The sequence below is a fragment of the Hydractinia symbiolongicarpus genome, chromosome 9, assembly GCF_029227915.1.
Source record: "Hydractinia symbiolongicarpus strain clone_291-10 chromosome 9, HSymV2.1, whole genome shotgun sequence".
Lineage (NCBI taxonomy): Eukaryota > Metazoa > Cnidaria > Hydrozoa > Anthoathecata > Hydractiniidae > Hydractinia > Hydractinia symbiolongicarpus.
This window is the reverse complement of record NC_079883.1, coordinates 7,462,766-7,486,721: the sequence shown is the minus strand read 5'-3', so window position 1 is coordinate 7,486,721 and position 23,956 is coordinate 7,462,766. Positions and strand designations below refer to the sequence as shown.

General features: G+C 40.8%; 18 non-coding genes across 18 annotated transcripts; 14 read left to right on the top strand and 4 right to left on the bottom strand.

Moving 5' to 3' along the window:
* The first annotated feature begins 1,125 nt into the window (after window positions 1–1,125).
* Window positions 1,126–1,198, top strand: Trnar-acg (transfer RNA arginine (anticodon ACG)). Its single transcript has one exon. It is a non-coding gene; the product is annotated as a tRNA-Arg (tRNA).
* Window positions 1,199–1,520: 322 nt separating this feature from the next.
* LOC130660572 (U2 spliceosomal RNA) lies at window positions 1,521–1,712 on the top strand. The gene has a single exon (XR_008987770.1). It is a non-coding gene; the product is annotated as a U2 spliceosomal RNA (small nuclear RNA).
* Window positions 1,713–1,897: 185 nt separating this feature from the next.
* Window positions 1,898–2,062, top strand: LOC130659516 (U1 spliceosomal RNA). Its single transcript, XR_008986720.1, has one exon. It is a non-coding gene; the product is annotated as a U1 spliceosomal RNA (small nuclear RNA).
* A 350-nt stretch (window positions 2,063–2,412) lies between these two features.
* On the bottom strand, window positions 2,413–2,531 carry LOC130658622 (5S ribosomal RNA). The gene has a single exon (XR_008985835.1). It is a non-coding gene; the product is annotated as a 5S ribosomal RNA (ribosomal RNA).
* Window positions 2,532–7,001: 4,470 nt separating this feature from the next.
* Trnar-acg (transfer RNA arginine (anticodon ACG)) lies at window positions 7,002–7,074 on the top strand. Its single transcript has one exon. It is a non-coding gene; the product is annotated as a tRNA-Arg (tRNA).
* Window positions 7,075–7,396: 322 nt separating this feature from the next.
* LOC130660571 (U2 spliceosomal RNA) lies at window positions 7,397–7,588 on the top strand. Its single transcript, XR_008987769.1, has one exon. It is a non-coding gene; the product is annotated as a U2 spliceosomal RNA (small nuclear RNA).
* A 185-nt stretch (window positions 7,589–7,773) lies between these two features.
* Window positions 7,774–7,938, top strand: LOC130659515 (U1 spliceosomal RNA). Its single transcript, XR_008986719.1, has one exon. It is a non-coding gene; the product is annotated as a U1 spliceosomal RNA (small nuclear RNA).
* A 350-nt stretch (window positions 7,939–8,288) lies between these two features.
* LOC130658610 (5S ribosomal RNA) lies at window positions 8,289–8,407 on the bottom strand. The gene has a single exon (XR_008985823.1). It is a non-coding gene; the product is annotated as a 5S ribosomal RNA (ribosomal RNA).
* A 4,865-nt stretch (window positions 8,408–13,272) lies between these two features.
* On the top strand, window positions 13,273–13,464 carry LOC130660569 (U2 spliceosomal RNA). The gene has a single exon (XR_008987767.1). It is a non-coding gene; the product is annotated as a U2 spliceosomal RNA (small nuclear RNA).
* A 185-nt stretch (window positions 13,465–13,649) lies between these two features.
* On the top strand, window positions 13,650–13,814 carry LOC130659514 (U1 spliceosomal RNA). The gene has a single exon (XR_008986718.1). It is a non-coding gene; the product is annotated as a U1 spliceosomal RNA (small nuclear RNA).
* Window positions 13,815–14,164: 350 nt separating this feature from the next.
* Window positions 14,165–14,283, bottom strand: LOC130658596 (5S ribosomal RNA). Its single transcript, XR_008985810.1, has one exon. It is a non-coding gene; the product is annotated as a 5S ribosomal RNA (ribosomal RNA).
* A 2,699-nt stretch (window positions 14,284–16,982) lies between these two features.
* Trnar-acg (transfer RNA arginine (anticodon ACG)) lies at window positions 16,983–17,055 on the top strand. Its single transcript has one exon. It is a non-coding gene; the product is annotated as a tRNA-Arg (tRNA).
* A 322-nt stretch (window positions 17,056–17,377) lies between these two features.
* On the top strand, window positions 17,378–17,569 carry LOC130660568 (U2 spliceosomal RNA). Its single transcript, XR_008987765.1, has one exon. It is a non-coding gene; the product is annotated as a U2 spliceosomal RNA (small nuclear RNA).
* A 185-nt stretch (window positions 17,570–17,754) lies between these two features.
* Window positions 17,755–17,919, top strand: LOC130659436 (U1 spliceosomal RNA). The gene has a single exon (XR_008986641.1). It is a non-coding gene; the product is annotated as a U1 spliceosomal RNA (small nuclear RNA).
* A 350-nt stretch (window positions 17,920–18,269) lies between these two features.
* Window positions 18,270–18,388, bottom strand: LOC130658584 (5S ribosomal RNA). The gene has a single exon (XR_008985798.1). It is a non-coding gene; the product is annotated as a 5S ribosomal RNA (ribosomal RNA).
* Window positions 18,389–22,756: 4,368 nt separating this feature from the next.
* On the top strand, window positions 22,757–22,829 carry Trnar-acg (transfer RNA arginine (anticodon ACG)). The gene has a single exon. It is a non-coding gene; the product is annotated as a tRNA-Arg (tRNA).
* Window positions 22,830–23,151: 322 nt separating this feature from the next.
* LOC130660567 (U2 spliceosomal RNA) lies at window positions 23,152–23,343 on the top strand. Its single transcript, XR_008987764.1, has one exon. It is a non-coding gene; the product is annotated as a U2 spliceosomal RNA (small nuclear RNA).
* A 185-nt stretch (window positions 23,344–23,528) lies between these two features.
* On the top strand, window positions 23,529–23,693 carry LOC130659511 (U1 spliceosomal RNA). Its single transcript, XR_008986716.1, has one exon. It is a non-coding gene; the product is annotated as a U1 spliceosomal RNA (small nuclear RNA).
* Window positions 23,694–23,956: the final 263 nt, after the last annotated feature.

Here is a 23,956-nt window from a genome sequence, read left to right as displayed (position 1 = left end):
TTTTGCGGTCTTCTTTGCTGCCTTTTTGGGAGTCTTTTTGACCTTCTTTGCTGCAGGTTTTTTAGCAACAGGCTTCTTTGTGGGTTTCTTAGCTGCTGGTTTCTTAGCCGAGGCTTTCTTTGTGGCAGGCTTCTTTGCTGCTTTCTTTGGCGTGCTCTTCTTTGCTGGCTTCTTTTTTGGTGTACTTTTCTTTGCAGTAGGCTTCTTTGCCGTTGGCTTTTTTGCTGCGGCCTTTTTCTTAGGTTTTTCTTTTTTTACCTGACCTAGCTTGAATGATCCAGAAGCACCAGTGCCTTTAGTTTGAATCAAATCGCCTGATGTTACTCCTCGTTTAAGAGCCATTTTCAGATGATGATCTGAGTTTTCAGCAACTTTGTAATTTGCATGAATATATTTTGTAATAGCTTGGCGAGATGAACCACCGCGTTCCTTTAGGGTAGCGATAGCAGCCTTGATCATGTCCACATATTTAGGGTGATCAGCTGTCTTCTTTGCAGCAGGTTTCTTCTTGGGTGCGATTTTCTTTGGAGAAGCTGCTTCACTCATTTTTAATGTTTTCTTACAACAATCCAACGATAAACGATGCTTGTTATCACAGTAGAAGTATACTAAACATTACCGTGTAAATGAGATATAATTTAAGACGGTGCGAAGTATGCGGACGTAAAAGTACCACTCCCGGGAATTGATTTGGCGCGAAAACAGAAATGTGTGTTTCTGTACATCGTATAATGTCCGTTTTGGGTGCCGCGACTATGCGAAAGCATGTTAATTTTTATTTGTAGCACGACGCAATAGTCTGAAAGAGAAGCTGCTGGAGTTTGAGGTCTTCAGCATTACATCTACTCTGTTAATTTGGGCTTCTTCCGCGCCCGTGTTAGGATTTTCATAAAGCGTTCTTTGGTTTGCGTTGCGTATGTCGGCCTACATCATCGACACGGCCTGTTTCCGGCTATTAGGAGCAATTCATATATTGGGCACTGCGTTTCGACTTTTTTATTAGACCACAGTAAAAAAATTCACTCACAGAAGTCCCTTTCTTTCATGGCTACAAACACGAAGAATTCTGTCGTAAGTAAAACGAATGCGCAAGCCAAAATAACGATGGGGCGAAGTCATAAGCATGGCCCTGTGGCCCAATGGATAAGGCATCTGACTACGAATCAGGGGATTCCAGGTTCGACTCCTGGCAGGGTCGCACTGTCGCATTTCGGCTGCATGGTCTACTGTGTAACGCGCGCGCACGTTCTGGCGTAATGCGTTGATAAACGGAATGTACGCAGTCATATTGGAAAGTAATATCACGCACTTAGTATCGTCGCCTTTGTTAGCATTCATGTAAGTTACCATCCACTCGCTACAGTCGCTCTCCATCCTACGGCTAAATCAACAGCCGTGATTTTTACTATGTCGCCGTCCATCCGTACGCGGTGACAGTTGTAAGCTTTACAGTAACGTGACATGCTCCACAAGCAGTTACGGTGTGTGGACGATGCCTATCATGGCAACGCTTGTTCTTTATCGCTTCTCGGCCTAATGGCTAAGATCAAGTGTAGTATCTGTTCTTATCAGTTTAATATCTGGTAGGCCATTCTCTGAATGGTCAGTATATTAATCTGATTTTTGGCCTTGGGTCATGGAGGTGGATTCATTCACGCCGTGACCACGGGTTGCCTTGGTGTTGCACTATTACCGATGGCGGCCCACATAAGCAATAAAAGAATAATAGCAGTCCTCTTTCCGACGGCACTCTGCATAGTCTACGGCGGGAACAAAACGCGTACACTGGGGGAGAATACAGCCTATGCCCCGCGACACGGCAGTTTATAACACACTCAAGCCACAAGCATTAACAAACTTTGAAGGGTACCCTCATGCTACGGTGCAGTTCCAACTCATACTTACCTGACGGGGAAGTAAAGACTGATCAATGAGGGTTTTCTTCCAGAGTGAGGCTCTTGCATTGCACTACGCTTGGGCTGACCTCTGCGATTACTGCAAACGTCAGTAACTCGACCGTACAATTTCTGGTAGTGGGGGCCTGCGTCCGCGCTCGCCCCCTCCTTAAGTCAAAATGAATGAGCTTAGAAAAGTTGCGCGGCCAAATGTCGGTGGTGACTTAAACGCTAAGGTAAAACCTCGCTTGGCTGTTACGAAACGTGATTGCGATATAAGTCCTCGGAAGGCGGCGGAATTTTATTTTATTTGCCATTCCGTCAGGGTTATTGGATGATCGGCAATAGATCGAGTTTGTATGCATTTGAAAGCTCTTTTTTCTCGTACTATCACCTGAAAATGTCGTAGGAAAATGTCATAGGAAACACTTTCAACAACCGCCACGTTCCTTAATTGTTATAACAAGAAATATATCACAGCACCATTGAAATGAAAAGGCAACAAATGAAAATGAAAAGCCTACGACACCGGGAGTTCCCAGGCGGTCCCCCATCCAAGTACTATCCCGGCCCGACGATGCTTAACTTCCGTGATCAGACGAGAACGGGTGTGTTCATCGTGGTATGGCCGTAGACATTAGTAGGGGCAAATACGTGCAATTTATTTTGACGTTGTGATCAAATTTTTTTATTTAATTTCTTTGAGTTACTTAGGACAAGGCGTATGCATGGATTATCTATTAGACTTTAAGGTTATAGTTTTGTGAAAAAAACAATGTTTTTTTAAAGATGTGTGGCTATAAAAATAGCCGTTGTTTTCTGAGTGTAGCGGTTTACTTCTTCTGTCCTTTGTCGTTCTTCTTTGGGAGTAAGACAGCTTGAATGTTTGGCAAAACACCACCAGCTGCAATGGTTACACCGCTCAAAAGTTTGTTTAATTCTTCATCATTACGAACAGCCAATTGTAAATGTCTTGGAATAATCCTAGCTTTTTTGTTGTCTCTTGCTGCGTTACCAGCCAACTCCAATATCTCAGCAGATAAATATTCCAAGACGGCTGCTAAGTAAACTGGTGCTCCAGATCCAATTCGGTTAGCATAGTGCCCTCTACGAAGGAATCTATGCACTCTACCGACTGGAAATTGAAGTCCAGCTCTTGAGGATCTTGTCTTGGCTTTAGCCTTAGCTTTTCCACCTTTTCCACGTCCAGACATAACTGCGATTTGATTTGTAAGTTAATACAAAAACGTACGAATATTTAACGTAAGTGTTAACGAAATAAACTTTACTCGTTTTTTCATCATAAAAATAGGATCGAAATCATGTTTTTTTAACCAATCATAATTAAGTATTAAACAAAAGATTTTTTTTTTAACCAATTAAATTGCGTATCGGCGTTTTCGGATCGAATTCGATCCGATTTTTTTACTTATAAACAAAAAGTTTTGACTTGCAGTTTAATGCTTATTTACAAGTTAAGTAGCAAAAATTTTTAACCATGTCTGACGCAGCAGCTAAAGGAGGAAAACAGGCACCTAAAGTAGCCAAGAAAGGTGAAAAAAGAGCCGGCAAAAAAGGAGGAAAGATTGGTGGAACTGGTGAAAAGAAACGCAAGAGAAAGAGAAAGGAAAGTTATGCTATTTACATCTACAATGTTTTGAAACAAGTTCACCCAGATGTCGGAGTTTCAAGCAAAGCTATGAGCATCATGAACTCATTTGTCAACGACATCTTTGAGCGCATTGCTTCCGAAGCTTCGCGTTTGGCTCTTCAAAACAAAAAGTCGACCATCTCTTCTCGTGAAATTCAAACCGCAGTACGTCTTCTCTTGCCTGGAGAACTTGCAAAACACGCAGTCAGTGAAGGAACAAAAGCCGTCACAAAATACACAAGCAGCAAGTAAACCAACGTCTACCAAACACAAACGGTCTTCTTTAAGACCACACATCTTTAAAAAAACATTTACTTGGCGTCACTACAAGTTAACCGAAGTTAATAAAACTTCTAAATAATGTGCTTAAGAACACTAGCCTACATTTAAAATACTTCCCCATGTGTGTGTGTGGATTAGCTTCACTTTTCATACGTATTATTAGCTGTACTTGCAGAAAAGACAAGTACATTGATCCATGTTATTGCTTACATTTAACTTAACCCAGCTTTTCACGGAAACACTCCCAGGCAAATTAACCCTACAAAGTATTTCTAAATTTTTTTTGTGTCATATATGACATAGTATCGTATAGCAATAAATGTAACTGTGACAAGACTTTACACATTGTGTAATTTGGAAGCGTGCACAAAGTAATGTTTTAAAAGATTTGTGGCTATAAAAATAGCCGTTTTTGTTGAGCAATGACAACGCTTAACCTCCGAATCCGTAAAGAGTTCTTCCTTGACGTTTTAAGGCATAAACAACATCCATAGCGGTAACGGTCTTGCGTTTAGCGTGCTCTGTGTAGGTTACAGCATCACGAATAACATTCTCTAAGAAAACCTTCAGTACACCTCTGGTTTCCTCATAGATAAGGCCAGAGATACGTTTGACACCACCTCGTCGAGCAAGACGTCGAATAGCAGGTTTTGTGATTCCCTGAATGTTATCACGAAGAATTTTTCGGTGACGTTTAGCACCTCCTTTTCCCAATCCTTTACCTCCTTTTCCGCGTCCAGACATATTGATATAGTTGCGTACAGAACGAGTACAAAAACAACGTTTGAGTTAACAGAATTCAGACAGCTTTAAAAAGAGGCCATAAAATTACCTACTGCTCGTGGAAACACCCTAATTAACCAATAGAGTTGCGTCATTACAAAATGTTCCGAACATTTTGTACATTTTTTTAAGTAAAACTGTAGTTTTTTTAAAAATTCGTGGTCTTAATGTTTCAGTAAGGCAATAAATTTGGCATCGTTGGAATTCGCCAAACCTTCTGCTACTTACTAAAAAAAAAAAAAGTCAAAAGCTTTTGTGTATCAGAAGATACAGCCGTTTTCCCGTAGCCAAAAAACACAGATTTTATAAAAATGTTAAAGTAATGAGCGTAATGTCATTATGCAGCCAATCAGAAATTACTTTCTTAGCACCAATCAAATGGTTTGTTTTGAACCTTAGCTGTCAATCAATATGAGAAATAAAACTTTGGCGCGATAGTGCATTTTAGACCGTCTTGTGTATCCGTACTACATCGACTTCTTAAAATATGGCTCGTACAAAGCAAACTGCACGTAAATCTACTGGAGGAAAGGCTCCACGAAAACAACTCGCCACTAAAGCTGCGAGGAAAAGCGCACCAGCTACTGGAGGAGTGAAAAAACCACATCGTTACAGACCTGGTACAGTTGCTCTCAGAGAAATCAGAAGATACCAGAAGTCAACCGAGCTCTTGATCCGCAAGTTGCCTTTCCAGCGTCTTGTGCGAGAAATTGCTCAGGACTTCAAAACAGATCTGCGATTCCAGAGCACAGCCGTTATGGCTCTGCAAGAGGCTTCTGAAGCGTACCTTGTTGGCTTGTTCGAGGATACTAACTTGTGTGCCATTCACGCAAAACGAGTTACAATCATGCCTAAAGACATCCAGTTGGCAAGAAGAATTCGTGGGGAACGTGCCTAAGCATCTTACCAAACAAAAAACGGCTATTTTTATAGCCACACATCCATAAAAAATATTACGGCTAGCTTTTTATATCAAACTTTGTTCTGCTTTCTGTTTAAATTTTATGCTACATAAAAATTTTATGCTACATAAAGTTTGACAATGTTAAAAATATGAAGGGCAAGAAAAGTAAAAGCAAGAAAATAAGAAATTTAAAAACGAAAATACTTAAACTTAGGGAATCTAATCTTAAAATTACTCTTTTTTAACTGTTTAAGTGACTTAAACAAGTTTAACTTTGTACCAAGATAATGTTTTTTTGTAAATGTGTGGCTATAAAAATAGCCGTTTGTTAATGTAATAGCCAGATACACACAAATTATTTTTTTGCGGTCTTCTTTGCTGCCTTTTTGGGAGTCTTTTTGACCTTCTTTGCTGCAGGTTTTTTAGCAACAGGCTTCTTTGTGGGTTTCTTAGCTGCTGGTTTCTTAGCCGAGGCTTTCTTTGTGGCAGGCTTCTTTGCTGCTTTCTTTGGCGTGCTCTTCTTTGCTGGCTTCTTTTTTGGTGTACTTTTCTTTGCAGTAGGCTTCTTTGCCGTTGGCTTTTTTGCTGCGGCCTTTTTCTTAGGTTTTTCTTTTTTTACCTGACCTAGCTTGAATGATCCAGAAGCACCAGTGCCTTTAGTTTGAATCAAATCGCCTGATGTTACTCCTCGTTTAAGAGCCATTTTCAGATGATGATCTGAGTTTTCAGCAACTTTGTAATTTGCATGAATATATTTTGTAATAGCTTGGCGAGATGAACCACCGCGTTCCTTTAGGGTAGCGATAGCAGCCTTGATCATGTCCACATATTTAGGGTGATCAGCTGTCTTCTTTGCAGCAGGTTTCTTCTTGGGTGCGATTTTCTTTGGAGAAGCTGCTTCACTCATTTTTAATGTTTTCTTACAACAATCCAACGATAAACGATGCTTGTTATCACAGTAGAAGTATACTAAACATTACCGTGTAAATGAGATATAATTTAAGACGGTGCGAAGTATGCGGACGTAAAAGTACCACTCCCGGGAATTGATTTGGCGCGAAAACAGAAATGTGTGTTTCTGTACATCGTATAATGTCCGTTTTGGGTGCCGCGACTATGCGAAAGCATGTTAATTTTTATTTGTAGCACGACGCAATAGTCTGAAAGAGAAGCTGCTGGAGTTTGAGGTCTTCAGCATTACATCTACTCTGTTAATTTGGGCTTCTTCCGCGCCCGTGTTAGGATTTTCATAAAGCGTTCTTTGGTTTGCGTTGCGTATGTCGGCCTACATCATCGACACGGCCTGTTTCCGGCTATTAGGAGCAATTCATATATTGGGCACTGCGTTTCGACTTTTTTATTAGACCACAGTAAAAAAATTCACTCACAGAAGTCCCTTTCTTTCATGGCTACAAACACGAAGAATTCTGTCGTAAGTAAAACGAATGCGCAAGCCAAAATAACGATGGGGCGAAGTCATAAGCATGGCCCTGTGGCCCAATGGATAAGGCATCTGACTACGAATCAGGGGATTCCAGGTTCGACTCCTGGCAGGGTCGCACTGTCGCATTTCGGCTGCATGGTCTACTGTGTAACGCGCGCGCACGTTCTGGCGTAATGCGTTGATAAACGGAATGTACGCAGTCATATTGGAAAGTAATATCACGCACTTAGTATCGTCGCCTTTGTTAGCATTCATGTAAGTTACCATCCACTCGCTACAGTCGCTCTCCATCCTACGGCTAAATCAACAGCCGTGATTTTTACTATGTCGCCGTCCATCCGTACGCGGTGACAGTTGTAAGCTTTACAGTAACGTGACATGCTCCACAAGCAGTTACGGTGTGTGGACGATGCCTATCATGGCAACGCTTGTTCTTTATCGCTTCTCGGCCTAATGGCTAAGATCAAGTGTAGTATCTGTTCTTATCAGTTTAATATCTGGTAGGCCATTCTCTGAATGGTCAGTATATTAATCTGATTTTTGGCCTTGGGTCATGGAGGTGGATTCATTCACGCCGTGACCACGGGTTGCCTTGGTGTTGCACTATTACCGATGGCGGCCCACATAAGCAATAAAAGAATAATAGCAGTCCTCTTTCCGACGGCACTCTGCATAGTCTACGGCGGGAACAAAACGCGTACACTGGGGGAGAATACAGCCTATGCCCCGCGACACGGCAGTTTATAACACACTCAAGCCACAAGCATTAACAAACTTTGAAGGGTACCCTCATGCTACGGTGCAGTTCCAACTCATACTTACCTGACGGGGAAGTAAAGACTGATCAATGAGGGTTTTCTTCCAGAGTGAGGCTCTTGCATTGCACTACGCTTGGGCTGACCTCTGCGATTACTGCAAACGTCAGTAACTCGACCGTACAATTTCTGGTAGTGGGGGCCTGCGTCCGCGCTCGCCCCCTCCTTAAGTCAAAATGAATGAGCTTAGAAAAGTTGCGCGGCCAAATGTCGGTGGTGACTTAAACGCTAAGGTAAAACCTCGCTTGGCTGTTACGAAACGTGATTGCGATATAAGTCCTCGGAAGGCGGCGGAATTTTATTTTATTTGCCATTCCGTCAGGGTTATTGGATGATCGGCAATAGATCGAGTTTGTATGCATTTGAAAGCTCTTTTTTCTCGTACTATCACCTGAAAATGTCGTAGGAAAATGTCATAGGAAACACTTTCAACAACCGCCACGTTCCTTAATTGTTATAACAAGAAATATATCACAGCACCATTGAAATGAAAAGGCAACAAATGAAAATGAAAAGCCTACGACACCGGGAGTTCCCAGGCGGTCCCCCATCCAAGTACTATCCCGGCCCGACGATGCTTAACTTCCGTGATCAGACGAGAACGGGTGTGTTCATCGTGGTATGGCCGTAGACATTAGTAGGGGCAAATACGTGCAATTTATTTTGACGTTGTGATCAAATTTTTTTATTTAATTTCTTTGAGTTACTTAGGACAAGGCGTATGCATGGATTATCTATTAGACTTTAAGGTTATAGTTTTGTGAAAAAAACAATGTTTTTTTAAAGATGTGTGGCTATAAAAATAGCCGTTGTTTTCTGAGTGTAGCGGTTTACTTCTTCTGTCCTTTGTCGTTCTTCTTTGGGAGTAAGACAGCTTGAATGTTTGGCAAAACACCACCAGCTGCAATGGTTACACCGCTCAAAAGTTTGTTTAATTCTTCATCATTACGAACAGCCAATTGTAAATGTCTTGGAATAATCCTAGCTTTTTTGTTGTCTCTTGCTGCGTTACCAGCCAACTCCAATATCTCAGCAGATAAATATTCCAAGACGGCTGCTAAGTAAACTGGTGCTCCAGATCCAATTCGGTTAGCATAGTGCCCTCTACGAAGGAATCTATGCACTCTACCGACTGGAAATTGAAGTCCAGCTCTTGAGGATCTTGTCTTGGCTTTAGCCTTAGCTTTTCCACCTTTTCCACGTCCAGACATAACTGCGATTTGATTTGTAAGTTAATACAAAAACGTACGAATATTTAACGTAAGTGTTAACGAAATAAACTTTACTCGTTTTTTCATCATAAAAATAGGATCGAAATCATGTTTTTTTAACCAATCATAATTAAGTATTAAACAAAAGATTTTTTTTTTAACCAATTAAATTGCGTATCGGCGTTTTCGGATCGAATTCGATCCGATTTTTTTACTTATAAACAAAAAGTTTTGACTTGCAGTTTAATGCTTATTTACAAGTTAAGTAGCAAAAATTTTTAACCATGTCTGACGCAGCAGCTAAAGGAGGAAAACAGGCACCTAAAGTAGCCAAGAAAGGTGAAAAAAGAGCCGGCAAAAAAGGAGGAAAGATTGGTGGAACTGGTGAAAAGAAACGCAAGAGAAAGAGAAAGGAAAGTTATGCTATTTACATCTACAATGTTTTGAAACAAGTTCACCCAGATGTCGGAGTTTCAAGCAAAGCTATGAGCATCATGAACTCATTTGTCAACGACATCTTTGAGCGCATTGCTTCCGAAGCTTCGCGTTTGGCTCTTCAAAACAAAAAGTCGACCATCTCTTCTCGTGAAATTCAAACCGCAGTACGTCTTCTCTTGCCTGGAGAACTTGCAAAACACGCAGTCAGTGAAGGAACAAAAGCCGTCACAAAATACACAAGCAGCAAGTAAACCAACGTCTACCAAACACAAACGGTCTTTTTTAAGACCACACATCTTTAAAAAAACATTTACTTGGCGTCACTACAAGTTAACCGAAGTTAATAAAACTTCTAAATAATGTGCTTAAGAACACTAGCCTACATTTAAAATACTTCCCCATGTGTGTGTGTGGATTAGCTTCACTTTTCATACGTATTATTAGCTGTACTTGCAGAAAAGACAAGTACATTGATCCATGTTATTGCTTACATTTAACTTAACCCAGCTTTTCACGGAAACACTCCCAGGCAAATTAACCCTACAAAGTATTTCTAAATTTTTTTTGTGTCATATATGACATAGTATCGTATAGCAATAAATGTAACTGTGACAAGACTTTACACATTGTGTAATTTGGAAGCGTGCACAAAGTAATGTTTTAAAAGATTTGTGGCTATAAAAATAGCCGTTTTTGTTGAGCAATGACAACGCTTAACCTCCGAATCCGTAAAGAGTTCTTCCTTGACGTTTTAAGGCATAAACAACATCCATAGCGGTAACGGTCTTGCGTTTAGCGTGCTCTGTGTAGGTTACAGCATCACGAATAACATTCTCTAAGAAAACCTTCAGTACACCTCTGGTTTCCTCATAGATAAGGCCAGAGATACGTTTGACACCACCTCGTCGAGCAAGACGTCGAATAGCAGGTTTTGTGATTCCCTGAATGTTATCACGAAGAATTTTTCGGTGACGTTTAGCACCTCCTTTTCCCAATCCTTTACCTCCTTTTCCGCGTCCAGACATATTGATATAGTTGCGTACAGAACGAGTACAAAAACAACGTTTGAGTTAACAGAATTCAGACAGCTTTAAAAAGAGGCCATAAAATTACCTACTGCTCGTGGAAACACCCTAATTAACCAATAGAGTTGCGTCATTACAAAATGTTCCGAACATTTTGTACATTTTTTTAAGTAAAACTGTAGTTTTTTTAAAAATTCGTGGTCTTAATGTTTCAGTAAGGCAATAAATTTGGCATCGTTGGAATTCGCCAAACCTTCTGCTACTTACTAAAAAAAAAAAAAGTCAAAAGCTTTTGTGTATCAGAAGATACAGCCGTTTTCCCGTAGCCAAAAAACACAGATTTTATAAAAATGTTAAAGTAATGAGCGTAATGTCATTATGCAGCCAATCAGAAATTACTTTCTTAGCACCAATCAAATGGTTTGTTTTGAACCTTAGCTGTCAATCAATATGAGAAATAAAACTTTGGCGCGATAGTGCATTTTAGACCGTCTTGTGTATCCGTACTACATCGACTTCTTAAAATATGGCTCGTACAAAGCAAACTGCACGTAAATCTACTGGAGGAAAGGCTCCACGAAAACAACTCGCCACTAAAGCTGCGAGGAAAAGCGCACCAGCTACTGGAGGAGTGAAAAAACCACATCGTTACAGACCTGGTACAGTTGCTCTCAGAGAAATCAGAAGATACCAGAAGTCAACCGAGCTCTTGATCCGCAAGTTGCCTTTCCAGCGTCTTGTGCGAGAAATTGCTCAGGACTTCAAAACAGATCTGCGATTCCAGAGCACAGCCGTTATGGCTCTGCAAGAGGCTTCTGAAGCGTACCTTGTTGGCTTGTTCGAGGATACTAACTTGTGTGCCATTCACGCAAAACGAGTTACAATCATGCCTAAAGACATCCAGTTGGCAAGAAGAATTCGTGGGGAACGTGCCTAAGCATCTTACCAAACAAAAAACGGCTATTTTTATAGCCACACATCCATAAAAAATATTACGGCTAGCTTTTTATATCAAACTTTGTTCTGCTTTCTGTTTAAATTTTATGCTACATAAAAATTTTATGCTACATAAAGTTTGACAATGTTAAAAATATGAAGGGCAAGAAAAGTAAAAGCAAGAAAATAAGAAATTTAAAAACGAAAATACTTAAACTTAGGGAATCTAATCTTAAAATTACTCTTTTTTAACTGTTTAAGTGACTTAAACAAGTTTAACTTTGTACCAAGATAATGTTTTTTTGTAAATGTGTGGCTATAAAAATAGCCGTTTGTTAATGTAATAGCCAGATACACACAAATTATTTTTTTGCGGTCTTCTTTGCTGCCTTTTTGGGAGTCTTTTTGACCTTCTTTGCTGCAGGTTTTTTAGCAACAGGCTTCTTTGTGGGTTTCTTAGCTGCTGGTTTCTTAGCCGAGGCTTTCTTTGTGGCAGGCTTCTTTGCTGCTTTCTTTGGCGTGCTCTTCTTTGCTGGCTTCTTTTTTGGTGTACTTTTCTTTGCAGTAGGCTTCTTTGCCGTTGGCTTTTTTGCTGCGGCCTTTTTCTTAGGTTTTTCTTTTTTTACCTGACCTAGCTTGAATGATCCAGAAGCACCAGTGCCTTTAGTTTGAATCAAATCGCCTGATGTTACTCCTCGTTTAAGAGCCATTTTCAGATGATGATCTGAGTTTTCAGCAACTTTGTAATTTGCATGAATATATTTTGTAATAGCTTGGCGAGATGAACCACCGCGTTCCTTTAGGGTAGCGATAGCAGCCTTGATCATGTCCACATATTTAGGGTGATCAGCTGTCTTCTTTGCAGCAGGTTTCTTCTTGGGTGCGATTTTCTTTGGAGAAGCTGCTTCACTCATTTTTAATGTTTTCTTACAACAATCCAACGATAAACGATGCTTGTTATCACAGTAGAAGTATACTAAACATTACCGTGTAAATGAGATATAATTTAAGACGGTGCGAAGTATGCGGACGTAAAAGTACCACTCCCGGGAATTGATTTGGCGCGAAAACAGAAATGTGTGTTTCTGTACATCGTATAATGTCCGTTTTGGGTGCCGCGACTATGCGAAAGCATGTTAATTTTTATTTGTAGCACGACGCAATAGTCTGAAAGAGAAGCTGCTGGAGTTTGAGGTCTTCAGCATTACATCTACTCTGTTAATTTGGGCTTCTTCCGCGCCCGTGTTAGGATTTTCATAAAGCGTTCTTTGGTTTGCGTTGCGTATGTCGGCCTACATCATCGACACGGCCTGTTTCCGGCTATTAGGAGCAATTCATATATTGGGCACTGCGTTTCGACTTTTTTATTAGACCACAGTAAAAAAATTCACTCACAGAAGTCCCTTTCTTTCATGGCTACAAACACGAAGAATTCTGTCGTAAGTAAAACGAATGCGCAAGCCAAAATAACGATGGGGCGAAGTCATAAGCATGGCCCTGTGGCCCAATGGATAAGGCATCTGACTACGAATAAGGGGATTCCAGGTTCGACTCCTGGCAGGGTCGCACTGTCGCATTTCGGCTGCATGGTCTACTGTGTAACGCGCGCGCACGTTCTGGCGTAATGCGTTGATAAACGGAATGTACGCAGTCATATTGGAAAGTAATATCACGCACTTAGTATCGTCGCCTTTGTTAGCATTCATGTAAGTTACCATCCACTCGCTACAGTCGCTCTCCATCCTACGGCTAAATCAACAGCCGTGATTTTTACTATGTCGCCGTCCATCCGTACGCGGTGACAGTTGTAAGCTTTACAGTAACGTGACATGCTCCACAAGCAGTTACGGTGTGTGGACGATGCCTATCATGGCAACGCTTGTTCTTTATCGCTTCTCGGCCTAATGGCTAAGATCAAGTGTAGTATCTGTTCTTATCAGTTTAATATCTGGTAGGCCATTCTCTGAATGGTCAGTATATTAATCTGATTTTTGGCCTTGGGTCATGGAGGTGGATTCATTCACGCCGTGACCACGGGTTGCCTTGGTGTTGCACTATTACCGATGGCGGCCCACATAAGCAATAAAAGAATAATAGCAGTCCTCTTTCCGACGGCACTCTGCATAGTCTACGGCGGGAACAAAACGCGTACACTGGGGGAGAATACAGCCTATGCCCCGCGACACGGCAGTTTATAACACACTCAAGCCACAAGCATTAACAAACTTTGAAGGGTACCCTCATGCTACGGTGCAGTTCCAACTCATACTTACCTGACGGGGAAGTAAAGACTGATCAATGAGGGTTTTCTTCCAGAGTGAGGCTCTTGCATTGCACTACGCTTGGGCTGACCTCTGCGATTACTGCAAACGTCAGTAACTCGACCGTACAATTTCTGGTAGTGGGGGCCTGCGTCCGCGCTCGCCCCCTCCTTAAGTCAAAATGAATGAGCTTAGAAAAGTTGCGCGGCCAAATGTCGGTGGTGACTTAAACGCTAAGGTAAAACCTCGCTTGGCTGTTACGAAACGTGATTGCGATATAAGTCCTCGGAAGGCGGCGGAATTTTATTTTATTTGCCATTCCGTCAGGGTTATTGGATGATCGGCAATAGATCGAGTTTGTATGCATTTGAAAGCTCTTTTTTCTCGTACTATCACCTGAAAATGTCGTAGGAAAATGTCATAGGAAACACTTTCAACAACCGCCACGTTCCTTAATTGTTATAACAAGAAATATATCACAGCACCATTGAAATGAAAAGGCAACAAATGAAAATGAAAAGCCTACGACACCGGGAGTTCCCAGGCGGTCCCCCATCCAAGTACTATCCCGGCCCGACGATGCTTAACTTCCGTGATCAGACGAGAACGGGTGTGTTCATCGTGGTATGGCCGTAGACATTAGTAGGGGCAAATACGTGCAATTTATTTTGACGTTGTGATCAAATTTTTTTATTTAATTTCTTTGAGTTACTTAGGACAAGGCGTATGCATGGATTATCTATTAGACTTTAAGGTTATAGTTTTGTGAAAAAAACAATGTTTTTTTAAAGATGTGTGGCTATAAAAATAGCCGTTGTTTTCTGAGTGTAGCGGTTTACTTCTTCTGTCCTTTGTCGTTCTTCTTTGGGAGTAAGACAGCTTGAATGTTTGGCAAAACACCACCAGCTGCAATGGTTACACCGCTCAAAAGTTTGTTTAATTCTTCATCATTACGAACAGCCAATTGTAAATGTCTTGGAATAATCCTAGCTTTTTTGTTGTCTCTTGCTGCGTTACCAGCCAACTCCAATATCTCAGCAGATAAATATTCCAAGACGGCTGCTAAGTAAACTGGTGCTCCAGATCCAATTCGGTTAGCATAGTGCCCTCTACGAAGGAATCTATGCACTCTACCGACTGGAAATTGAAGTCCAGCTCTTGAGGATCTTGTCTTGGCTTTAGCCTTAGCTTTTCCACCTTTTCCACGTCCAGACATAACTGCGATTTGATTTGTAAGTTAATACAAAAACGTACGAATATTTAACGTAAGTGTTAACGAAATAAACTTTACTCGTTTTTTCATCATAAAAATAGGATCGAAATCATGTTTTTTTAACCAATCATAATTAAGTATTAAACAAAAGATTTTTTTTTTAACCAATTAAATTGCGTATCGGCGTTTTCGGATCGAATTCGATCCGATTTTTTTACTTATAAACAAAAAGTTTTGACTTGCAGTTTAATGCTTATTTACAAGTTAAGTAGCAAAAATTTTTAACCATGTCTGACGCAGCAGCTAAAGGAGGAAAACAGGCACCTAAAGTAGCCAAGAAAGGTGAAAAAAGAGCCGGCAAAAAAGGAGGAAAGATTGGTGGAACTGGTGAAAAGAAACGCAAGAGAAAGAGAAAGGAAAGTTATGCTATTTACATCTACAATGTTTTGAAACAAGTTCACCCAGATGTCGGAGTTTCAAGCAAAGCTATGAGCATCATGAACTCATTTGTCAACGACATCTTTGAGCGCATTGCTTCCGAAGCTTCGCGTTTGGCTCTTCAAAACAAAAAGTCGACCATCTCTTCTCGTGAAATTCAAACCGCAGTACGTCTTCTCTTGCCTGGAGAACTTGCAAAACACGCAGTCAGTGAAGGAACAAAAGCCGTCACAAAATACACAAGCAGCAAGTAAACCAACGTCTACCAAACACAAACGGTCTTTTTTAAGACCACACATCTTTAAAAAAACATTTACTTGGCGTCACTACAAGTTAACCGAAGTTAATAAAACTTCTAAATAATGTGCTTAAGAACACTAGCCTACATTTAAAATACTTCCCCATGTGTGTGTGTGGATTAGCTTCACTTTTCATACGTATTATTAGCTGTACTTGCAGAAAAGACAAGTACATTGATCCATGTTATTGCTTACATTTAACTTAACCCAGCTTTTCACGGAAACACTCCCAGGCAAATTAACCCTACAAAGTATTTCTAAATTTTTTTTGTGTCATATATGACATAGTATCGTATAGCAATAAATGTAACTGTGACAAGACTTTACACATTGTGTAATTTGGAAGCGTGCACAAAGTAATGTTTTAAAAGATTTGTGGCTATAAAAATAGCCGTTTTTGTTGAGCAATGACAACGCTTAACCTCCGAATCCGTAAAGAGTTCTTCCTTGACGTTTTAAGGCATAAACAACATCCATAGCGGTAACGGTCTTGCGTTTAGCGTGCTCTGTGTAGGTTACAGCATCACGAATAACATTCTCTAAGAAAACCTTCAGTACACCTCTGGTTTCCTCATAGATAAGGCCAGAGATACGTTTGACACCACCTCGTCGAGCAAGACGTCGAATAGCAGGTTTTGTGATTCCCTGAATGTTATCACGAAGAATTTTTCGGTGACGTTTAGCACCTCCTTTTCCCAATCCTTTACCTCCTTTTCCGCGTCCAGACATATTGATATAGTTGCGTACAGAACGAGTACAAAAACAACGTTTGAGTTAACAGAATTCAGACAGCTTTAAAAAGAGGCCATAAAATTACCTACTGCTCGTGGAAACACCCTAATTAACCAATAGAGTTGCGTCATTACAAAATGTTCCGAACATTTTGTACATTTTTTTAAGTAAAACTGTAGTTTTTTTAAAAATTCGTGGTCTTAATGTTTCAGTAAGGCAATAAATTTGGCATCGTTGGAATTCGCCAAACCTTCTGCTACTTACTAAAAAAAAAAAAAGTCAAAAGCTTTTGTGTATCAGAAGATACAGCCGTTTTCCCGTAGCCAAAAAACACAGATTTTATAAAAATGTTAAAGTAATGAGCGTAATGTCATTATGCAGCCAATCAGAAATTACTTTCTTAGCACCAATCAAATGGTTTGTTTTGAACCTTAGCTGTCAATCAATATGAGAAATAAAACTTTGGCGCGATAGTGCATTTTAGACCGTCTTGTGTATCCGTACTACATCGACTTCTTAAAATATGGCTTTAGACCACAGTAAAAAAATTCACTCACAGAAGTCCCTTTCTTTCATGGCTACAAACACGAAGAATTCTGTCGTAAGTAAAACGAATGCGCAAGCCAAAATAACGATGGGGCGAAGTCATAAGCATGGCCCTGTGGCCCAATGGATAAGGCATCTGACTACGAATCAGGGGATTCCAGGTTCGACTCCTGGCAGGGTCGCACTGTCGCATTTCGGCTGCATGGTCTACTGTGTAACGCGCGCGCACGTTCTGGCGTAATGCGTTGATAAACGGAATGTACGCAGTCATATTGGAAAGTAATATCACGCACTTAGTATCGTCGCCTTTGTTAGCATTCATGTAAGTTACCATCCACTCGCTACAGTCGCTCTCCATCCTACGGCTAAATCAACAGCCGTGATTTTTACTATGTCGCCGTCCATCCGTACGCGGTGACAGTTGTAAGCTTTACAGTAACGTGACATGCTCCACAAGCAGTTACGGTGTGTGGACGATGCCTATCATGGCAACGCTTGTTCTTTATCGCTTCTCGGCCTAATGGCTAAGATCAAGTGTAGTATCTGTTCTTATCAGTTTAATATCTGGTAGGCCATTCTCTGAATGGTCAGTATATTAATCTGATTTTTGGCCTTGGGTCATGGAGGTGGATTCATTCACGCCGTGACCACGGGTTGCCTTGGTGTTGCACTATTACCGATGGCGGCCCACATAAGCAATAAAAGAATAATAGCAGTCCTCTTTCCGACGGCACTCTGCATAGTCTACGGCGGGAACAAAACGCGTACACTGGGGGAGAATACAGCCTATGCCCCGCGACACGGCAGTTTATAACACACTCAAGCCACAAGCATTAACAAACTTTGAAGGGTACCCTCATGCTACGGTGCAGTTCCAACTCATACTTACCTGACGGGGAAGTAAAGACTGATCAATAAGGGTTTTCTTCCAGAGTGAGGCTCTTGCATTGCACTACGCTTGGGCTGACCTCTGCGATTACTGCAAACGTCAGTAACTCGACCGTACAATTTCTGGTAGTGGGGGCCTGCGTCCGCGCTCGCCCCCTCCTTAAGTCAAAATGAATGAGCTTAGAAAAGTTGCGCGGCCAAATGTCGGTGGTGACTTAAACGCTAAGGTAAAACCTCGCTTGGCTGTTACGAAACGTGATTGCGATATAAGTCCTCGGAAGGCGGCGGAATTTTATTTTATTTGCCATTCCGTCAGGGTTATTGGATGATCGGCAATAGATCGAGTTTGTATGCATTTGAAAGCTCTTTTTTCTCGTACTATCACCTGAAAATGTCGTAGGAAAATGTCATAGGAAACACTTTCAACAACCGCCACGTTCCTTAATTGTTATAACAAGAAATATATCACAGCACCATTGAAATGAAAAGGCAACAAATGAAAATGAAAAGCCTACGACACCGGGAGTTCCCAGGCGGTCCCCCATCCAAGTACTATCCCGGCCCGACGATGCTTAACTTCCGTGATCAGACGAGAACGGGTGTGTTCATCGTGGTATGGCCGTAGACATTAGTAGGGGCAAATACGTGCAATTTATTTTGACGTTGTGATCAAATTTTTTTATTTAATTTCTTTGAGTTACTTAGGACAAGGCGTATGCATGGATTATCTATTAGACTTTAAGGTTATAGTTTTGTGAAAAAAACAATGTTTTTTTAAAGATGTGTGGCTATAAAAATAGCCGTTGTTTTCTGAGTGTAGCGGTTTACTTCTTCTGTCCTTTGTCGTTCTTCTTTGGGAGTAAGACAGCTTGAATGTTTGGCAAAACACCACCAGCTGCAATGGTTACACCGCTCAAAAGTTTGTTTAATTCTTCATCATTACGAACAGCCAATTGTAAATGTCTTGGAATAATCCTAGCTTTTTTGTTGTCTCTTGCTGCGTTACCAGCCAACTCCAATATCTCAGCAGATAAATATTCCAAGACGGCTGCTAAGTAAACTGGTGCTCCAGATCCAATTCGGTTAGCATAGTGTCCAGACATAACTGCGATTTGATTTGTAAGTTAATACAAAAACGTACGAATATTTAACGTAAGTGTTAACGAAATAAACTTTACTCGTTTTTTCATCATAAAAATAGGATCGAAATCATGTTTTTTTAACCAATCATAATTAAGTATTAAACAAAAGATTTTTTTTTTAACCAATTAAATTGCGTATCGGCGTTTTCGGATCGAATTCGATCCGATTTTTTTACTTATAAACAAAAAGTTTTGACTTGCAGTTTAATGCTTATTTACAAGTTAAGTAGCAAAAATTTTTAACCATGTCTGACGCAGCAGCTAAAGGAGGAAAACAGGCACCTAAAGTAGCCAAGAAAGGTGAAAAAAGAGCCGGCAAAAAAGGAGGAAAGATTGGTGGAACTGGTGAAAAGAAACGCAAGAGAAAGAGAAAGGAAAGTTATGCTATTTACATCTACAATGTTTTGAAACAAGTTCACCCAGATGTCGGAGTTTCAAGCAAAGCTATGAGCATCATGAACTCATTTGTCAACGACATCTTTGAGCGCATTGCTTCCGAAGCTTCGCGTTTGGCTCTTCAAAACAAAAAGTCGACCATCTCTTCTCGTGAAATTCAAACCGCAGTACGTCTTCTCTTGCCTGGAGAACTTGCAAAACACGCAGTCAGTGAAGGAACAAAAGCCGTCACAAAATACACAAGCAGCAAGTAAACCAACGTCTACCAAACACAAACGGTCTTTTTTAAGACCACACATCTTTAAAAAAACATTTACTTGGCGTCACTACAAGTTAACCGAAGTTAATAAAACTTCTAAATAATGTGCTTAAGAACACTAGCCTACATTTAAAATACTTCCCCATGTGTGTGTGTGGATTAGCTTCACTTTTCATACGTATTATTAGCTGTACTTGCAGAAAAGACAAGTACATTGATCCATGTTATTGCTTACATTTAACTTAACCCAGCTTTTCACGGAAACACTCCCAGGCAAATTAACCCTACAAAGTATTTCTAAATTTTTTTTGTGTCATATATGACATAGTATCGTATAGCAATAAATGTAACTGTGACAAGACTTTACACATTGTGTAATTTGGAAGCGTGCACAAAGTAATGTTTTAAAAGATTTGTGGCTATAAAAATAGCCGTTTTTGTTGAGCAATGACAACGCTTAACCTCCGAATCCGTAAAGAGTTCTTCCTTGACGTTTTAAGGCATAAACAACATCCATAGCGGTAACGGTCTTGCGTTTAGCGTGCTCTGTGTAGGTTACAGCATCACGAATAACATTCTCTAAGAAAACCTTCAGTACACCTCTGGTTTCCTCATAGATAAGGCCAGAGATACGTTTGACACCACCTCGTCGAGCAAGACGTCGAATAGCAGGTTTTGTGATTCCCTGAATGTTATCACGAAGAATTTTTCGGTGACGTTTAGCACCTCCTTTTCCCAATCCTTTACCTCCTTTTCCGCGTCCAGACATATTGATATAGTTGCGTACAGAACGAGTACAAAAACAACGTTTGAGTTAACAGAATTCAGACAGCTTTAAAAAGAGGCCATAAAATTACCTACTGCTCGTGGAAACACCCTAATTAACCAATAGAGTTGCGTCATTACAAAATGTTCCGAACATTTTGTACATTTTTTTAAGTAAAACTGTAGTTTTTTTAAAAATTCGTGGTCTTAATGTTTCAGTAAGGCAATAAATTTGGCATCGTTGGAATTCGCCAAACCTTCTGCTACTTACTAAAAAAAAAAAAAGTCAAAAGCTTTTGTGTATCAGAAGATACAGCCGTTTTCCCGTAGCCAAAAAACACAGATTTTATAAAAATGTTAAAGTAATGAGCGTAATGTCATTATGCAGCCAATCAGAAATTACTTTCTTAGCACCAATCAAATGGTTTGTTTTGAACCTTAGCTGTCAATCAATATGAGAAATAAAACTTTGGCGCGATAGTGCATTTTAGACCGTCTTGTGTATCCGTACTACATCGACTTCTTAAAATATGGCTCGTACAAAGCAAACTGCACGTAAATCTACTGGAGGAAAGGCTCCACGAAAACAACTCGCCACTAAAGCTGCGAGGAAAAGCGCACCAGCTACTGGAGGAGTGAAAAAACCACATCGTTACAGACCTGGTACAGTTGCTCTCAGAGAAATCAGAAGATACCAGAAGTCAACCGAGCTCTTGATCCGCAAGTTGCCTTTCCAGCGTCTTGTGCGAGAAATTGCTCAGGACTTCAAAACAGATCTGCGATTCCAGAGCACAGCCGTTATGGCTCTGCAAGAGGCTTCTGAAGCGTACCTTGTTGGCTTGTTCGAGGATACTAACTTGTGTGCCATTCACGCAAAACGAGTTACAATCATGCCTAAAGACATCCAGTTGGCAAGAAGAATTCGTGGGGAACGTGCCTAAGCATCTTACCAAACAAAAAACGGCTATTTTTATAGCCACACATCCATAAAAAATATTACGGCTAGCTTTTTATATCAAACTTTGTTCTGCTTTCTGTTTAAATTTTATGCTACATAAAAATTTTATGCTACATAAAGTTTGACAATGTTAAAAATATGAAGGGCAAGAAAAGTAAAAGCAAGAAAATAAGAAATTTAAAAACGAAAATACTTAAACTTAGGGAATCTAATCTTAAAATTACTCTTTTTTAACTGTTTAAGTGACTTAAACAAGTTTAACTTTGTACCAAGATAATGTTTTTTTGTAAATGTGTGGCTATAAAAATAGCCGTTTGTTAATGTAATAGCCAGATACACACAAATTATTTTTTTGCGGTCTTCTTTGCTGCCTTTTTGGGAGTCTTTTTGACCTTCTTTGCTGCAGGTTTTTTAGCAACAGGCTTCTTTGTGGGTTTCTTAGCTGCTGGTTTCTTAGCCGAGGCTTTCTTTGTGGCAGGCTTCTTTGCTGCTTTCTTTGGCGTGCTCTTCTTTGCTGGCTTCTTTTTTGGTGTACTTTTCTTTGCAGTAGGCTTCTTTGCCGTTGGCTTTTTTGCTGCGGCCTTTTTCTTAGGTTTTTCTTTTTTTACCTGACCTAGCTTGAATGATCCAGAAGCACCAGTGCCTTTAGTTTGAATCAAATCGCCTGATGTTACTCCTCGTTTAAGAGCCATTTTCAGATGATGATCTGAGTTTTCAGCAACTTTGTAATTTGCATGAATATATTTTGTAATAGCTTGGCGAGATGAACCACCGCGTTCCTTTAGGGTAGCGATAGCAGCCTTGATCATGTCCACATATTTAGGGTGATCAGCTGTCTTCTTTGCAGCAGGTTTCTTCTTGGGTGCGATTTTCTTTGGAGAAGCTGCTTCACTCATTTTTAATGTTTTCTTACAACAATCCAACGATAAACGATGCTTGTTATCACAGTAGAAGTATACTAAACATTACCGTGTAAATGAGATATAATTTAAGACGGTGCGAAGTATGCGGACGTAAAAGTACCACTCCCGGGAATTGATTTGGCGCGAAAACAGAAATGTGTGTTTCTGTACATCGTATAATGTCCGTTTTGGGTGCCGCGACTATGCGAAAGCATGTTAATTTTTATTTGTAGCACGACGCAATAGTCTGAAAGAGAAGCTGCTGGAGTTTGAGGTCTTCAGCATTACATCTACTCTGTTAATTTGGGCTTCTTCCGCGCCCGTGTTAGGATTTTCATAAAGCGTTCTTTGGTTTGCGTTGCGTATGTCGGCCTACATCATCGACACGGCCTGTTTCCGGCTATTAGGAGCAATTCATATATTGGGCACTGCGTTTCGACTTTTTTATTAGACCACAGTAAAAAAATTCACTCACAGAAGTCCCTTTCTTTCATGGCTACAAACACGAAGAATTCTGTCGTAAGTAAAACGAATGCGCAAGCCAAAATAACGATGGGGCGAAGTCATAAGCATGGCCCTGTGGCCCAATGGATAAGGCATCTGACTACGAATCAGGGGATTCCAGGTTCGACTCCTGGCAGGGTCGCACTGTCGCATTTCGGCTGCATGGTCTACTGTGTAACGCGCGCGCACGTTCTGGCGTAATGCGTTGATAAACGGAATGTACGCAGTCATATTGGAAAGTAATATCACGCACTTAGTATCGTCGCCTTTGTTAGCATTCATGTAAGTTACCATCCACTCGCTACAGTCGCTCTCCATCCTACGGCTAAATCAACAGCCGTGATTTTTACTATGTCGCCGTCCATCCGTACGCGGTGACAGTTGTAAGCTTTACAGTAACGTGACATGCTCCACAAGCAGTTACGGTGTGTGGACGATGCCTATCATGGCAACGCTTGTTCTTTATCGCTTCTCGGCCTAATGGCTAAGATCAAGTGTAGTATCTGTTCTTATCAGTTTAATATCTGGTAGGCCATTCTCTGAATGGTCAGTATATTAATCTGATTTTTGGCCTTGGGTCATGGAGGTGGATTCATTCACGCCGTGACCACGGGTTGCCTTGGTGTTGCACTATTACCGATGGCGGCCCACATAAGCAATAAAAGAATAATAGCAGTCCTCTTTCCGACGGCACTCTGCATAGTCTACGGCGGGAACAAAACGCGTACACTGGGGGAGAATACAGCCTATGCCCCGCGACACGGCAGTTTATAACACACTCAAGCCACAAGCATTAACAAACTTTGAAGGGTACCCTCATGCTACGGTGCAGTTCCAACTCATACTTACCTGACGGGGAAGTAAAGACTGATCAATGAGGGTTTTCTTCCAGAGTGAGGCTCTTGCATTGCACTACGCTTGGGCTGACCTCTGCGATTACTGCAAACGTCAGTAACTCGACCGTACAATTTCTGGTAGTGGGGGCCTGCGTCCGCGCTCGCCCCCTCCTTAAGTCAAAATGAATGAGCTTAGAAAAGTTGCGCGGCCAAATGTCGGTGGTGACTTAAACGCTAAGGTAAAACCTCGCTTGGCTGTTACGAAACGTGATTGCGATATAAGTCCTCGGAAGGCGGCGGAATTTTATTTTATTTGCCATTCCGTCAGGGTTATTGGATGATCGGCAATAGATCGAGTTTGTATGCATTTGAAAGCTCTTTTTTCTCGTACTATCACCTGAAAATGTCGTAGGAAAATGTCATAGGAAACACT